We start from the raw sequence: 16,754 nt of genomic DNA, 5'->3' as shown, positions 1-16,754 counted from the left end.
AAAGCTGCAAAAACGAAAATTTTAACGGCACAAACCTGCACAAATGAAGCACTGACGAACTAGCCCACTTTGGTTTGTTTTGGAGCAAGATGGGGGGATGGTGACGTCATCGGCCAAAATTATAACTTTTAATATCTCAAAGATGAAAGTTGCACAAACGACAGTTTTAACGGCACAACCCTGCACAAACGAAGCACTGACGAACTAGCCCACTTTGGTTTGTTTTGGAGCAAGATGGGGGGATGGTGACGTCATCGGCCAAAATGATAACTTTTAATATCTCAAAGACGAAAGCTGCACAAACGACAGTTTTAACGGCACAAACCTGCACAAACGAAGCACTAACGAGCTAGCCCACTTTGGGTTTTTTTGGAGCAAGATGGGGGGATAGTGACATCTTCGGCCAAAATTATAACTTTTAATATCTCAAAGACGAAAGCTGCACAAACGACAGTTTTAACGGCACAAACCTGCACAAACGAAGCACTAACGAACTAGCCCACTTTGGTTTGTTTTGGAGCAAGATGGGGGGATGCTGAACTCTGGATGACCTAAAAAATAATTTTTAATATCTCAGAAACCAAAGCTGCACAAACGACAGTTTTAACGGCACAAACCTGCACAAACGGAGCACTAACCATTCAGACTATTTGCTGGATTTTTAGACGTGGGTGGGGTGTCAGCTTCACACAGCTATTGACGACAACCCGGCCTACACAGTTTGACACATCTTAGATGTCCACCATAGGGGTTGTGACCTCCAGTGTAGACTGGGAGGTCTACAGCCAGGAGGAACGGTCCTGGATTTCTCATTCCTTCATCCTCGACCCAGATGGATTTCAGTCTGTTACCAGAACCATCCAGACAAGAGGCCCAAGTCGATGACAGACCAACGCTGGAGCTCTGTCAGAGTTACCATCAGGTTCATGGAAACTTCCCTGACTAAAGCCCTGCGACCCACATTGCTTGAATTGGCCTGGTGCCAGCTCTAGGAAAATTCCTGGTGGTTCCAAACATCCTCAATTTATGGATGATGCAGACCACTGTACTCACTGAGATCTTCAATACAAAAAAGTGTCTAAATTTAAAATTTCCTAAAATTGTACCAACTCTGTTTTTGCTTTTCAGTCTGTATTTTTTGTTAATAAATAGACATGTTACGTTAAATCACTACCCCTTTTAAATTATTTAAAAAGCACAGTGCGTAGTTGCCTGTTTTAGTCTTTAGTCTATTGCTTTTTTATTGATTTTGGTGATCAGAAACAAATGTTAACATGATTAGAGAGATCAAACAAAATTTAGATTGATGTAGTTATGAGTGTTGCACAGATCTAATTAAGGTTTTTTTTCCACTTTAATTTTTATTCACATTTTCAGTGGACACATAATGATAACTTGGACATTTTACAGAGTAGTATAGCCTTCAATGACTATTCCCCTAGTATCCATACAAAGAACATGAACTGGAAAATATACGTACCTATATATGAAAAAAGAGTGTCTTTAAAAAACAAGGGTCTTGACATTTGTCTTGGGTTTCCTTAAATCTCCTTCTGAGTGTTGTACAGTGTCCAATTTTCTCATTTATTCATGAAAATGTCATTTTTCAATCTGAGAATGTAGGTTGTTCGCCTCATCTCATAGATTTCCCTAATAATATTCAGCCATTGTTGTATCGATGGAGCAGATGGCTGATACCACTTCCTTGTTATGGCTTTTTCACACATCTTCTTTTAAAACATATTTTTTCATATTTCCAAGATACATTATCTCAAAGTCGTTTGGTATTGAGTACTCATATATTCTTTAAATTAAATCATTCACATTTCTCCAAAACAAGTTAATTTTGGACATTCCCATAATACATGTGTATGATTTGCTTCTGTATTTCCACGCAATCTCCAACACAGGAGTTGGTACCAGGTTTGTTTACTCTTTATTTTGGGTATAATGAAAAATCTAGGAAGATTTTTCCACCCAAGCTGTCTCCAGAGTCTGGAGTTTGTTGTCGTGCTCTGATTTATACACATATCCTGCCATTCTTCCAATGATATTTCCATTTTGGTTTCTTTTTCCCAGTTATTTTTTTATATATTTAGTTGTTGCTGGTGTGTTTTCTCTTAAAATTTTATATGATGATGTTACTTCCTTTAATTTGACCCCTTTGTAAGTTTTTATTACACAGTTAATTAGACCATCTAATGTCTGTGAACTTTGTATTTCTGTCAGAAAATAATCTCTGATCTGCAGATATAGAAAAAAGTCAGGCGTCTCAAGTTGATATTTTTCTTTTAATTCTTCAAAACTCATCATCTTACCACCCTTAATTATAGTGCAGATAGCAGTTATTCCTCTGCCTTCCCAAATTTTAAATCCTTGATCATTTTTTCCTGGAATAATCTTTCTATCGTGTGCGACCCAACGTAACATCCCAACTTCCCTTCCCAGTCTGTTTTGTTTTATCTTTTCTAACCAAATGTCCAAGGTATAAAAAGTTATTGGATCGAATTGATGTTATTGTGTCTTTCTAGCTCTGTTGTCCCCAAGAAATGTTTGGAGTGGCACCCCATTCACTACCATTTCAATGTCTTTCCACTTAGCACACCATTTAATCACAGGTCATAGTTGTGCTGCACAATAATAATCTCTCAGATGAGGGAGAGCCACTCCGCCCCGTTCCCTGGGTAAATGTTGAGTATTTTATTCTTGGCCTCTTTCCATAGATAAATCTGGAGATATTTTTATCCCAGTATTTAAATCTCTCTGTTGGGATCTTGACTGGAAGAGCCTGGAAAAAGTATAATAACCATAGGAGGATGTTGATTTTAATGTAAGAGCTGTCCATCTGTTTAAGTCGCTTCGAATAAGAAAATTAATATTGTCATAGTTAGCCTTGTAAAGATGATTTAGGTTTTTAGTTATTCTTACCTCTAGATATTTTATGGATTTTAGCTTCCGTTGAACATGAATTTAGTTCTGATCTCCACAGACGGGGAATAATTAAAAGATAACACCTGGTAATGTTAATTTTAAAACCTGAGTGTTGAGAGAAAGAATTCATTAGATTAATCAGAGTGATTAAATTTTGATCTGGGTTATCTAAATAGGCTTATAGCCTGTTCTCTGCCCTTAATGTTGACTCCTCTCACCTCTTTGCTCTCCCGTATGGCCTGTGCCAAAGGCTTAATATATGAGGCAAAGAGCAGAGGTGAGAGGCAGCATCCTTGGTGAGTACCTCGCTCTTCCTTTATTTGATTTGTTCATTTGTTCATTAATTTTTAATTCTCACTGTAGGGTTTTGATAAATGGATTTTATGCATTTGATTGCATCTTCATTGAAACCAAATCTTTTCAGCATCTAAACTTACTAAAATAGCTCTACTTTTTTGAGATTGTCTTGAATCTACTACATGAAGACTTCTCCTGATGCTGTCCTCAGTTATATGTCCTGAAACAAAGTCTGTTTGATCTTCCTCACTCAGGTGTGTCATGATTTTCCCATACCGTACAGCGATCATAGATGAATATATCTTATAATCCACGTTAAGTACAGATATTGGTCTATAGTTGTCGCAGTACTTGGTAACTTTTCCTTCCTTCAGGATTAATAAAATGATGCCTCCCTCCAGGAAATGGGGATAATTGAATGATGGCAGTAATTTAGGTATCAGGTCTTCTTTAAAGCTCCTGCACCACTCTGAGGGGAACCCATCACCTCCAGATTTTTAGGTTTTGATATAGCTCTTGATATCTCTTTATATGTGATTGGGGCTGTAAGTTTCCACACATCGTTTGAAGAAGGTGGCTGTTTATATAGATTTTCACAGTACTTTCTAAATGTTTCTTCTATTGCCTTTTGATTATACTGTTAATTCTTGGTGGTATGCTTTCTAATCTTATGTATAGAGTTTACTGCTTCCTGTTTTCTGAGTCGTCTTGCTAATAATCTATTTGGCTTTGCTTCCTATTCATAATAGTCTTGTTTTAAATATCTGAGGGTTTTTTTCAGCCTCCCCAGTCAGTATTTCTTTAAAAAAAAATTGGATTTCTTTAAGAAGCTGAGTATTATGAGTTGTTTGATATCCTGTTTCGAGAGTCTTAAATTTTTCCACCAAATCAAAATACGTGGCTCTTTTTTTATCTGATTCTGTTTTGAAGTAATAGCTATCAGTTTCCTCCTGATTACCACTTTACATGCGTCTCACAGGACTATTGAACCGATTCCCTGTGTTATTTTCTTCTACATATTGTTTTGTCTTTTTTAATTTGTTCTTTTACTTCCTTCTTGTTTAAAATGCCCACATTTCATTTCCAAACTGTGTTTTTCCCTTCAACTATTTAAATCTAATTTTACCTGGTCAGAACAGTGGTCTGAGATTTCACACCTAGTTACTTTATGAAAGTCCCATTTGTTCATAATCCCATAGTCGATTCTCAAATATGTGTTGCGTGTCACTGAGTAATGTATACATTCTTTGTTTGTAGGATGACATTCCCTCCAGACATCAATGTATTAATCATTTTGGATAAATTAATCTTGCTCCTGTTGGTGCTTGTTGTATCAGTCAGATGATCAATACATATATTAAAATCTCCTGCACATATCACAATCCCTTCAGATTCTGATGCTATCATTGTCAACAGAGTCTTAAGATATTGTTTGTCACTCTCAGGTGGGATATAGGCATTAATCAGTGTAACCCTCTCATTTTCCAATTTTCCTCTTACAATTACTCTCATAGCGTCACATAGCGTCCTTCATAATCTCTGATTTCTTTAGTATGTTCAAAACTCACTGAATTTTTAATAAACATTGCTACCCCTTTTTTCCAGCTTTTCTTATACTATAATATGTATTTCTATAGCCAAGTTTTTCTTCTTGCGATATGTGATCTCATTCTTTTGGTCAAGATCCAAATCTCATGACCAAAGCTGAGGGTTGGAAAACAGATGGACCAGTAAATTAAGAGTTTTGCCTTTCAGCTCAACTCATTCTTCACCACAACCGATCGAAGCAATGCGTTCAATACTGCGGACGAGGCCCCAGTCCCCTCCATCCTACCATCACTCACGAACAAGACTCCTGGATACTTGAACTCCTCCACGTTAGCCAGAAGAGCATTCCACCCTTTTCCGGTTCAGAACCATGGCCTCGGACTTAGAGGACTTGGACTCTCATTCCAACCACTTCACACTCAGCTGAGAACTGCTCACTGAAGGTCATGGCCTGAATACGCCAACAGAGCCACCTCATCTGCAAAATGTGAGCCCCTTAGACTCCCAAACCAGACACACTTCTCACCCTGACTGTGCCTTGAGATTCTGTTCATAAACATCAAAAACAGGACCAGATAGCAGGCACCCTATACTCCCGCAACACCCCCCATAGAAGAGAGACCATACAAGACCACACAAAAGACCATAAAAACAAAAATAAAACAACATATAAAATTGTTACAATGATGCAAAAAATGTCAGCTCTCATGCTGTACTAAAAGCCAATGAGTACAAATGTGTTTTAAGCTGAGACCACGATTTGAAGCTAGTCCAGTATGTAGGGACAGGTGGTTCAGCTGAAACTCAGGTAAACTGAATAGGCCCGATCACCTCTGTTGGGGATTGGGCCTATTTGGACACATTGACCTCCCAGTCAAAAGGAATTTAATGTGACACAAAGTAGAAGTTCCATTTTATCATCAGTCCACTAAAAGGACAAAACTTTTGTCTTTTTCTTCTTGTGCTAACAGTTTGGAGTGTCTGTTCCACATCTTCTTTCTTGTTTTTGGTGTCTTTCTGTGTCAGTGTCACAGCACATTCAGGCCTCTTATAGTTAGTTTATGGTTCATTTGATGTGTTTCTGTGAGAATGAAAAGATTTCTGGAAACAATACCATATTTATGAGGAAAAACAAGGCAGTGTGGCCTGAGGGTAATGAGTCACTGAACTGTGACTGTTGGGAGACCGTTGCTTAAAAAACATAAAAAATGTTCATTTATCTGACAAAAAAATGCTAAGCTTAATTAAATATTCTCACAAAACTTGTTTCTTTTTTGATATAGTTTAAAGTTTCCTCTCAGTTATTATTAATTTCTGAAAGTTTCTTTGAGTTTTGTTGTTTTTGAACTTTCAGCACAACACTGTTGGTTGTGAATTTGTTGGCTTTTCTTTGACTGTAGTTGTTATCATGTAGTTATACTTGTATTAACTTAATTAGCTGATAAATATTACTAATTATAACAGTTATTTTTCTGCTTGTGATCCCAGCAGGTTTATGATTAAGATGTATTTTTGTTATGATCTAAAATTGTGTTGCTGCCATGCTTTTTTAAAATTTATTTTTTCTTCAATAACTGTCTGTAATTGTTTTCTTGGTTCATGTCATAAACCTGTGAGTAATTGCAATGAGAACAGAGCTTTCCTTGTTTTAGGTCATTAAAGTAAAAGCTTCACCACAGGTCAGATTAACAGAAAATCATTTTACACACATTAAAGCTCTATGTGCAGACAAGGACTGAAACTGGGAAAAGCAGGAATTAAAGGTGTTAAAGTCCCTGAGCAAACATCCAGTCATTTATTTTTCTTTTTAAAGATATTTAAACATCTCAGATGCATCATTTATATTAAAAAGTGTATTCTTGCTGTCCAAAACAAAGTTTTTCCTGATCTGATATCATGACAGATTTATTTTTTATTTTTTTACATTAGATACTTACTTTTTATGGTTAAAGTAGGTCAACATTTTGAGCTTTTTAAACATTTTGATTTGTGTGCTACAAAGTGAGCTTAACTTATCTTAAGTTTAGTTAAAAATCAGTTTTGTGTATCATGATGGAGATTTTGCTTGAGTCCATAGTCTGAACTCGTAACCTTCTCTGGATCAGTTTGTTTGGAAAGATTATCTGTAAGAAGCTCCACCTTTCACTGATTGTTTTCTTGATGGTTTCCCATCTGGTTCCTGTAAAACCAAAGCCAGAACTGAGTCCACATCTTCAGCACAAAGTGGAGCTTGTTCCTGGTGCAAGTCCTCCACCAGGGCCGTCCTATGTCTCTGATCTTTTGGTGGCGTTAATGAAAAGAATCTCAAGGTGCAGTTGTGTAGAGAAAGGGTCTGGTTTGGGCTGTGCAATTTAAATACATTTTTAGTTTCAGTTTTCATAAAGTAGTGAAATCAACATAAACAAATTATTATTAGGATTATTTGCCATGTGTTGCTTTGCAAGTGTGCACTCTTTGTCATGTTTCAGCTTAGGTGCCTGACCCACATGCACCCAATACTCTCAGGAGACCAGAGGAAAGTTTTAAAGGATTTATTAATGTACAATTGAAGAAATAAGCAGTTGATCTAGATCCAGAGGGTTCCAGGCAGCTCAAGACAGAAGAGGCGCTGAGGAGGAGATGAGAGGTGAACGTTTAAATAAGAGGGAGGCTTAAGGCTCAGTTAGAGTCACACTGTGTAGCATTGCACAGGGCTCCACACCTGAGCGAGCAGTGGAGCCGTTTATACTTGTTGCTTACGTCGGAGCAGTATTCTCCAAAAAGACAGGGCAGTACGCTACGTAACCAGTGGAAATACGGTAAAAAGAGAGCAGATGGTTGTCCCATCAAATATGGCTGCAGGTATTCAGGAGGAAGAGCTGTTGTGTTTCTGGCTGTGATACAGAGAGGATGTTTAAACTTAAAGCATTCAGTTTGACTTTTATTAATTTATTTGCTTTAGTTGTAATTCACCCATCATAGGACTAATATTTCTATAAACTCTCCTCTTTATTGGCTGCAGCAGTAATCTCCTTCCATGAGTTTTGAGCCGTTTGATTATCTTTGTGATCTCTCACAGAGGGATCATAGAAATGCTGATACAGGCGAACCAGCTCTGCTAGAGCACCGAAATCATCCATTTTGAATGGAGCGCGGCCCGTGGCAAGTTACAATAATTCGAAGTTGTACGACCACGTGACACTGCACAGGGGATAGCGTGATTGCATTACTGTTGATAAGCCTTGCGCGGTGATCAACGTGTCAAGTATAAACTTAGCTTACATTTGAGCAAAAATGTTTTAATCAGTTATTCTAAGGCAAAGTTTAAGAAAAAAGGCATGTGATGTTTTCAAACTAAATTAATAATGTTTTTCAATATTCTTGATTATAATATTGATCAAAATATTAAAATTATGAATTTTTCCATAATTAAGTAGCATACCTCAGGGTCTCGCTTGTGCTTTTTGGAGTTGATGTGGTTCTGTTGGCAGGTTCAGTTGAGTTTTAGGTTCTGACCTCCTCTCTGGTCATATTCTTGTTTTAAAACCAGGGAATAATTTGAGGTTCTTGTTTTTTTGAAATCAGAAAAGTGTTATCTCTTGGTATGTGATAATCAGGTCAAGTAGCTTTGGGATTTCTGTTTCCAAGCCTTTCTAGAATCATATTATTACCACAAAATAAGGGAAATCTGCTAAACTCTTATGGGCTTGAGTCGGCAGTGACTGAACCTGCTGCTTGTATCTGAAAGAGGCTATTAAGATGAATGTCCCAGGGATGATATATAACATTTAATCTGTGATCAAACAGTAATATAATTGAAAATAAGCACCAACAGTGTGATTTGACCAACTGTGCAGATATGAAAGCATCCTCTCTGCTGTGACAGGTGGCTGCATGTTAGTTTCAACTGGTAAACACCATCAGGGACCGTAAGTGCACAGTTGGTCTTGTTCACACCCCCACTGATGGCCCCACTTACATCAACATGTCCTCCTCAGCTGCTGCCAACCCCCCCCCCCTTATGTGTCGCTCTCTCTCATAAGGACAGCCTGTCAGTGTCACGTCCCCATAACTGACAAAAACTGTTTGTGCTGATGTGTCATCCAACACTTCACCATCCTGCTCATTGAGTAGAATCAGCTCCGATCCCTGTCTAGCTAGCTGCCAAATCCTCATTCTGTAGGGTTTATTTTTACATTGTTAAACAATAAATGATTCATTGTAATTCTGAAATTGGGTTCCGTGATTTTTTTTACCTTAAAAAGTCATGGCTAATGTCCTGTTTGTTCCAAGATCCGAGATAATCTGTCACCAATGTCACAATTAAGACATCCTTATTTACAATATGTGCAAAATGGCTGTAGATTGATTTAATTTAACTGTAACAGAATGGAAATACTAAAAGGTGTGATGATGAGATGAAGCACTAAAGACTTAAGTGGTTTCTTATTGGAATGTCATCTGGTGCAAGACTGTTCAAAAATCCATCTTTTTATATTTTCCTTCCAAGCAGCCAGACTTTCCTGTAATCTGTTAAAGTGGTCTTCATTGACAGTTGTCCAGACATTCAGAAGGTGTTTCAGGGTTTTCTTTGGACTTTGGCTACTTTTTCCACTCAGTTTCTGTCCAGTCCTTATTGAATGGAGACATATCATGTTACTTCCTTTGGTAGCAATCTGTAATACAGCCAGATACTGTGTAGGTAGATGATCCTAGCGGTGCTTACAGGGTATGTACCTGATACCTGTGGGAATGGGCTGTATTATGAAGTGACTTGTTACTCTACTTACCTGGAATATACTGGGTACTCACTGGTACCCAATTAGTACAGGCTTTATTATAAAGTAGCTTGTTACCCTGTACTTACCTGGAATATTCTGGGTACTTACATTGTGAATACCAGGCATGTACCTGGTACGTACCAAGTTGTAATATATTTTGCTATCCTTCTTGTTCTTCAAAAACTCCTGGGCCCTTTAGGGTAAAATCAGATGCTAAAAAGACTAGTAGTGTTGCATCTAAATAGTTCTTTGTTACATTTTTCCCAGCAGAAGAAAAAAAAAACTCTTGTATTTTTTTTTGCTTTTTTAAACAGAGAGGGACGATAAAAGGAGAGATTTGTGTCTTCAGTCCAGCATTTAAATGGTAAACATTGGGAGATGTTATATTTTGTTGTGTATATGTACGGTACATACAGCACCTATAAAAAAAGTATTCGCCCCTTTGGAGGTTTTACCCTTTTATTGCTATTTTAAACCAATCATGGTCAATATAATTTGGTCTTTTGGATAAAAAAACTGTTTAAAAACAATCATTTTAAGTGACAATGTGAAAACTTATTTATACAAAGTAATGCAGAATAAATAAAAATATATTATGTAAAATAAATGATTGCCTAAATATCCCCCTTTAAAATGACTGTTCAATTCCATTCAACAGAGGTCCACCCACTTGGTGCTAGTTGTCTCACAATTAGTGAAATTGGAATCACTTGAATGCAGTTGAAGTGTATCAAGTGATTTATGTATAAGAACACCTGGTCATTCAGTGTTCCTGGCTATCATTGCACCATAAACACAAAAGAACACTCCAATCAACTCAGACAAAGGATTATTGAAAAGTACAACTCAGGGGATGAAAACAAAATGATTTTCAAGGCCCTAAACAGGAGGTCTTTTAAATCCATCATCAAGAAATGGAAGGAGTATGAGACATGAGTAAATCTACCAAGAGCAGGCCGTCCTCACAAACTGAGTGATGGTGAAGAAGGAGAACAGAGACACCTGTGAGCTCTCTGAAGGAGTTAAAGCTTCAGCAGGAGAGATGGAGAGACTGAGCTCCAACTACTGTTGTCTGGGTTCTTCACCAGTCTGAGGTTTATGGTAGAGAGACAAAGAGAAAGATAATGTTGAAGAAAACTCAGATTAAATCTAGACTAGAGCTGGCCAAACAGCATGTGGAAGACTCCATGGTGAAGTGCTTCTCGACAGCCGGCTCTAGTCAAGACTGAAAATTTTCTATTTTCTTTCTTTTTCTTTTTTTGTATCCATCCCCTGACTTGTACTTTTCAATAATCTTTTCTCTGAGTTGCATTAGGCCAGGCATTTTAAAGGGGGTAAAAATTTATGCGGCCACTTATTTTATATTTCATATTTATATTGAACTGATATTGCTCTGTAGAAATATGATTTTACTTTGACACTGAAGATGGGTTTTTTTTTAAGCCAAAAGGCCAATTTATATTTACTCTGATTATTTTATGACAGCAATAATGTCAGAACTCAGGGGATTCTGTCCAGAGAGAGCGAAACCAAGACCAAAACAAAATAACGGTAAGTGAATTTATTTACAGGGTGGAAGACTATGTACAGTGGGCGGTATCCGGAGGAGTCTGCAAGAGAAGGAGAGCTAGGTGAGTCTCGGGTACGAGTCTTGATCCAGAATGATAGCAAGGTGGTGGTAGTAATGTTTCTTTGTTTGCTTACAGATCCAGGAGGTGAATACAACGCCGAAGAGAGGAGGAGCGGTTCCAAGAGTTCCAGGAGTGACGAGCCAGTTCCAGCAAGGTAAGTATCTGAGTGGTCCCAGGTAAGTAGTCCGTAGTATCCGTAGTCGTGACGTGGCAAAAACCTAGGACGTAGGCAAAAACAGAGAACGTAGTTAACACTAGGAGCAGGAGTCAAGGTTAGACGCTGAGGTGGAGAATCTAACCCAGTAGGTTGGATGCTCCAGCGAAGATGTGATCACAGCCTGCTGCTTAAATCCTGTATGGTCTCGTCAGTAGTATGAGGAACACCTGTGGACAATGATTAGTGGCGCCACCCAGAAGGTGGAGCCAAACCCCAGATCCTCACAGTATCCCCCCCTTAACAATCGCCCCTTGGCGATTTTGGATGCCTCTCTGGATGAGCCCTAAAAAAGTCTGAGATTAGAGTGGGATCCAGGATAAAAGACCTGGGAACCCACGTGCGCTCCTCAGGTCCATAGCCCTCCCAATCTACCAGGAACTGAGAACCTCTACCTCTCTGCCGCACATCGATAATGCGATTGACCGTGAAAGCCGGATGGTTGTAAATCAGCCGGGCGGGAGGGGGGAGGACGGTAGGTGGGTTTAATGGACTGTCCAGAAATGGCTTAATCTGGAAGACATGAAAAGATGGGTGGATCTGCATAGCTGCCGGGAGAGTTAGACGGACTGAGGTGGGGTTCAGTATTCTCTCGATCGGAAAGGGTCCGATGAAGCGAGGTGCTAGTTTTCTTGAGGTACCCTTCAAAGGAATGTCCCGGGTAGAAAGCCAGACCTTGTCGCCCACCTTGTAACTGGGTGCCGCGGAACGGTGACGGTCGGCATGTCTCTTGTTCTGTTCAACGGATCTCTGTAATGCCCTCCTAGTTTGCCTCCAAATGCTCCGACATCTTCGTAGGTGTGCCTGCACAGAGGGAACAGTGATCTCAATTTCGAAGCTGGGAAACAATGGTGGGTTATAACCTAGAGCCGCCTCGAATGGAGATAATCCTGTGGCTGAAGAGACGTGTGTTGTGCGCGTACTCGATCCAAACGAGCTTCTTGCTCCAGGTTGAGGGATTGTCACTTGCCAGGCATCTGAGGGCCACCTCCAACTCCTGGTTGCACCTCTTGGACTGACCATTAGATTGCGGATGGTACCCTGACGTGAGACTCACCCCAGCCCCCAATCCCTTGCAGAAATTACGCCATACCTGAGACGTAAATTGAGGACCTCTGTCAGAAACAATGTCCACTGGGATCCCATGGAGACGGAACACTTGGTGAGTGATTATTTCAGCTGTCTCAGAAGCAGTGGGGAGCTTGGGAAGTGGAACAAAGTGTGCTGATTTAGAAAAATGGTCAACAATGGTGAATATGACAGTGTGTCCTTGTGACGGTGGCAATCCCGTGACGAAATCTATCGCGATGTGTGACCATGGATGACTAGGTATGGGTAATGGCTGTAACAAACCGGCCGGAGGTTGATTACCGCCCTTAAAACGGGCGCAAGTGGAACAGGCCGAGACAAACTCTTTGATATCCGCCGTCAGACTAGACCACCAGAAGTACTGGGTGGCCAACTTGAGCATTCGATTTACTCCTGGGTGACAAGAAAACTGCTGAGAGTGTAGCCAATCCAGTACCCTAGGCCTTACTGCTGTGGGGACGTAGATCTTACCAGGAGGGCCTCCTCCGGGGTCAGGTTCAACCCGTTGGGCCTCCTGAATCTCCCTCTCAATGTCCCACGTGAGGGCTCCAACGATCAGGGATGGGGAAAGTATAGTTTCCTCTAGTTCTGAGGAGCTCTCCCGGGACCAAAGCCTAGACAGCACGTCCGGCTTTACATTCTTGGTTCCTGGTCTGAAAGTAATAGAAAAGTTGAATCGTCAAAAAAACAGGGACCACCTAGCCTGTCGGGGATTTAACCTCTTGGCTGTTTGAAGATATGCTAGATTTTTGTGGTCTGTCCATATGACGAATGGAACCTCGCTCCCCTCTAGCCAATGTCTCCATTCTTCTAGAGCTAGTTTTATGGCCAATAACTCCCTGTTACCGACGTCGTAGTTGCTCTCGGCCGAAGTAAGACGCCGAGAGAAATATGCACATGGATGTACCTTATTGTCTTCTGTAGACCTCTGTGATAGGATGGCCCCTACCCCTGTATCCGATGCGTCAACTTTAACAATGAATTGCAGCTTAGGATCAGGGTGGCGAAGTATCGGAGCCGAAACAAAACGGGCCTTTAACTCACTGAAGGCCGATTGCGCTTCAGGTGACCAGACGAAGGATTGTTTGGTGGAAGTGAGTTGTGTGAGAGGGGTTGCAATCTTACTGTAGTCCTTTATGAATCTGCGGTAGAAATTGGCGAAACCTAGGAATCTCTGGAGTTGACGACGATCGGTGGGAGTGGGCCAGTCTGCGACGGCTCTGGTCTTCTCAGGGTCTGTCTGATAGAAACCCTGTCCAAAAATAAAACCCAGAAAGTTGACTGTGGTCACACTGAACTCACATTTTTCTGCTTTGACGAAGAGTTGGTTTTTTAGGAGGCGTTGCAAGACTGCTTTTACGTGGTTCTGGTGCTGTGCTGGATCCTGTGAAAAGATGAGGATATCATCAAGGTAAACGAACACTGAAATGTTAAGAAAATCTCTCAAAATGTCATTAATTAATGACTGGAATACTGCAGGGGCGTTGGTGAGTCCAAATGGCATAACTAAATATTCGAAGTGGCCAAGAGGGGTCTTGAAGGCTGTCTTCCACTCGTCCCCCTCCCGTATTCTTACCAAATGGTAAGCGTTCCGAAGATCCAGTTTGGTTAATATGGTAGCAGAATGAAGTTGTTGGTGAACCAAATCGATTAATGGGAGAGGATATTTGTTTTTAACGGTGATCTGATTTAGTCCTCGATATTCGATGCAAGGGCGGAGGCTTTTATCTTTCTTCTGGACGAAGAAAAATCCTGCTCCCAAAGGTGACTTGGATGGACGGATGATGCCAGAAGCCAGGGAGTCCTCAATGTAAGACTTCATTGCCTCTCTTTCAGGTCCTGAAAGGTTAAACAACCTGCTTGATGGTAATGTCTCCCCTGGAATAAGTTCTATGGCGCAGTCGTAAGGTCGATGTGGTGGCAAGGATAATGCCTTAGATTTACTAAATGCGGGAGCAAGATGATGATACTCAACCGGGATTTTGGTAAAGTCTATGGCTTGTTCAGGTTCAGCCCTGACATAGGATGAAGGCAACGCAGAGTGTAGACAATTTTGTAGGCAGAAGGGACTCCACGACTCGATCCTCTTTTCTGTCCAGTTAATTACTGGGTTGTGGATCTGCAGCCAAGGAAACCCTAAAATCATCTGAGAGTTAGGTGCGGAAAAAACTAAGAACTCACTCTCCTCTCTGTGATTCCCTGACACCAGAAACTGCCGTTTATCCACCTTTTGTGTCATCTTAGTGATAACTTGACCGGAAATGTCCAGAACAGGAAGAGGAGAAGATAATGGGGTAAGTGTTAACTGTAGCTTTTCGACTAAATTTCTAGAAATCAAACTTTGTTCTGCACCTGAATCGATTAGTGCGTGGAGTGGAACCTTCACTTGATGGTTTAGGAGAGTTGTGTGGACAAACAATCGTGATTCCGAGAGGTTGTGTGAGGCTACTCACTAGTACCCCTCGGTTAACTAGTGAGTCTTCCCTTTTAACTGAGGGCATCCGGCTCGGAAATGATCTTTCTCCCTGCAATAAAAGCATTCCCTAGCCTCTACGCGCCTGAGTCTCTCTTCTGCCGTTAGTCTTGCTCTTCCTACCTGCATAGGTTCTGAGTCCATGTTCGGGATCGTTTGTTCATACTCTGTGATAGCAGCGTGACGACCAAGGTTGGTTGTCCGATCCCTTCTCTCCCGTTGTCTCTCACGCAGGCGGTTATCCAGGCGTATGGCCAGAGTGATCAAATCATCCAGAGCTCGTGGCTCCTCCCATCCCGCTAGCTGGTCCTTGAGGGTTTCTTGAAGAGAATGAATAAAAACTCCCTTCAAAGTGGACTCGTTCCATCCGGAAGTAGCCGCCAGTGTCCGGAAGTCGATGGCGAATTGGGCCACGGAGCGTGAACCCTGCTTTAAATTCCATATCCTCTGCGTAATTTCAGTATCTGTATATTTGAACCCAAAAGTCTGTTCCAAATCCTCAATAAATTGATCGAAGGGGGTTACCTGGATAGTCCGAAAACTGTACTTAGCTTCTGCCCACTTTAGTGCCTTATCGCGAAGAAGCCCAATTATGTATGCAATCTTTGCCGGCCCATTGGCAAAAGACTGCGGCGAGCGAGCAAATACTAAATAGCACTGAGGAAGGAACCCTGCACATTTACCGATCTCCCCTGAAAAAGGTTCGGGAGTCGGCGAGGGAACCTCACGAAAATGTCCGGGATTAGATACCGGAAGTGACGTGACCGAAGAAGTGGATGCAGAAGAGGAATCGGCAGCGGTGGGAACTAGCGATGACAACTTTTGGTGGATTTCTTGAGTTAGAAGGGTTAATTGGTCCAAATGACCCGTTTCAGACTGTTGTCTTTCGCAGAGAGTATTGATCAGGGATTCGTGTCGAGCTAATAACGAGGCGACCTCGGAATTTTCCGGTCGAGAAGAGGATTCCGCCATGACTACGGTGGCCCTCTTAACCCACATAAACCTGTCCGTAGATTTGGCGAAGCGCAAAAAATATTAGCAAGGAGCTAACACAAGGCTGTGACTGTGATAAACCACACGTGTCTGGAGTTGGTAACGCTCTTGGACTGTTGTGGCTGGAGCATACTGTCAGAACTCAGGGGATTCTGTCCAGAGAGAGCGAAACCAAGACCAAAACACGGAGACGAAGATAACGGTAAGTGAATTTATTTACAGGGTGGAAGACTATGTACAGTGGGCGGTATCCGGAGGAGTCTGCAAGAGAAGGAGAGCTAGGTGAGTCTCGGGTACGAGTCTTGATCCAGAATGATAGCAAGGTGGTGGTAGTAATGTTTCTTTGTTTGCTTACAGATCCAGGAGGTGAATACAACGCCGAAGAGAGGAGGAGCGGTTCCAAGAGTTCCAGGAGTGATGAGCCAGTTCCAGCAAGATAAGTATCTGAGTGGTCCCAGGTAAGTAGTTCGTAGTATCCGTAGTCGTGACGTGGCAAAAACCTAGGACGTAGGCAAAAACAGAGAACGTAGTTAACACTAGGAGCAGGAGTCAAGGTTAGACGCTGAGGTGGAGAATCTAACCCAGAAGTTTGGATGCTCCAGCAAAGATGTGATCACAGCCTGCTGCTTAAATCCTGTATGGTCTCGTCAGTAGTATGAGGAACACCTGTGGACAATGATTAGTGGCGCCACCCAGAAGGTGGAGCCAAACCCCAGATCCTCACAAATAAAATCATAAAACATTCAAGAGGGTGAATACTCATTATATGCACTTAAGGTATACCATTACATCTCTAGTGTACATTTGTGCTGGTAGTT

General features: G+C 41.1%; 1 protein-coding gene across 3 annotated transcripts in view; it reads left to right on the top strand.

Moving 5' to 3' along the window:
* LOC108251151 (tetraspanin-18-like) overlaps positions 1-16,754 on the top strand; it is a 55,804-nt gene that overhangs the window by 25,985 nt on the left and 13,065 nt on the right. The window contains exons 1-2 of one of the 3 annotated variants that reach the window (XM_037979965.1): positions 11,494-16,218; positions 16,294-16,394. The exons of 1 other annotated variant lie outside the window; for it this stretch is intronic. The gene's annotated coding sequence lies outside the window, so the exon portion shown is untranslated. Of the gene's footprint in view, positions 1-11,493; positions 16,395-16,754 lie in introns of those variants that run through there. One more of the 3 variants, XM_025002878.2, reaches the window with a different exon arrangement.

The sequence above is a fragment of the Kryptolebias marmoratus genome, linkage group LG15, assembly GCF_001649575.2.
Source record: "Kryptolebias marmoratus isolate JLee-2015 linkage group LG15, ASM164957v2, whole genome shotgun sequence".
NCBI classification, from domain to species: domain Eukaryota; kingdom Metazoa; phylum Chordata; class Actinopteri; order Cyprinodontiformes; family Rivulidae; genus Kryptolebias; species Kryptolebias marmoratus.
This window is presented reverse-complemented; position numbering and strand designations above follow the sequence as displayed.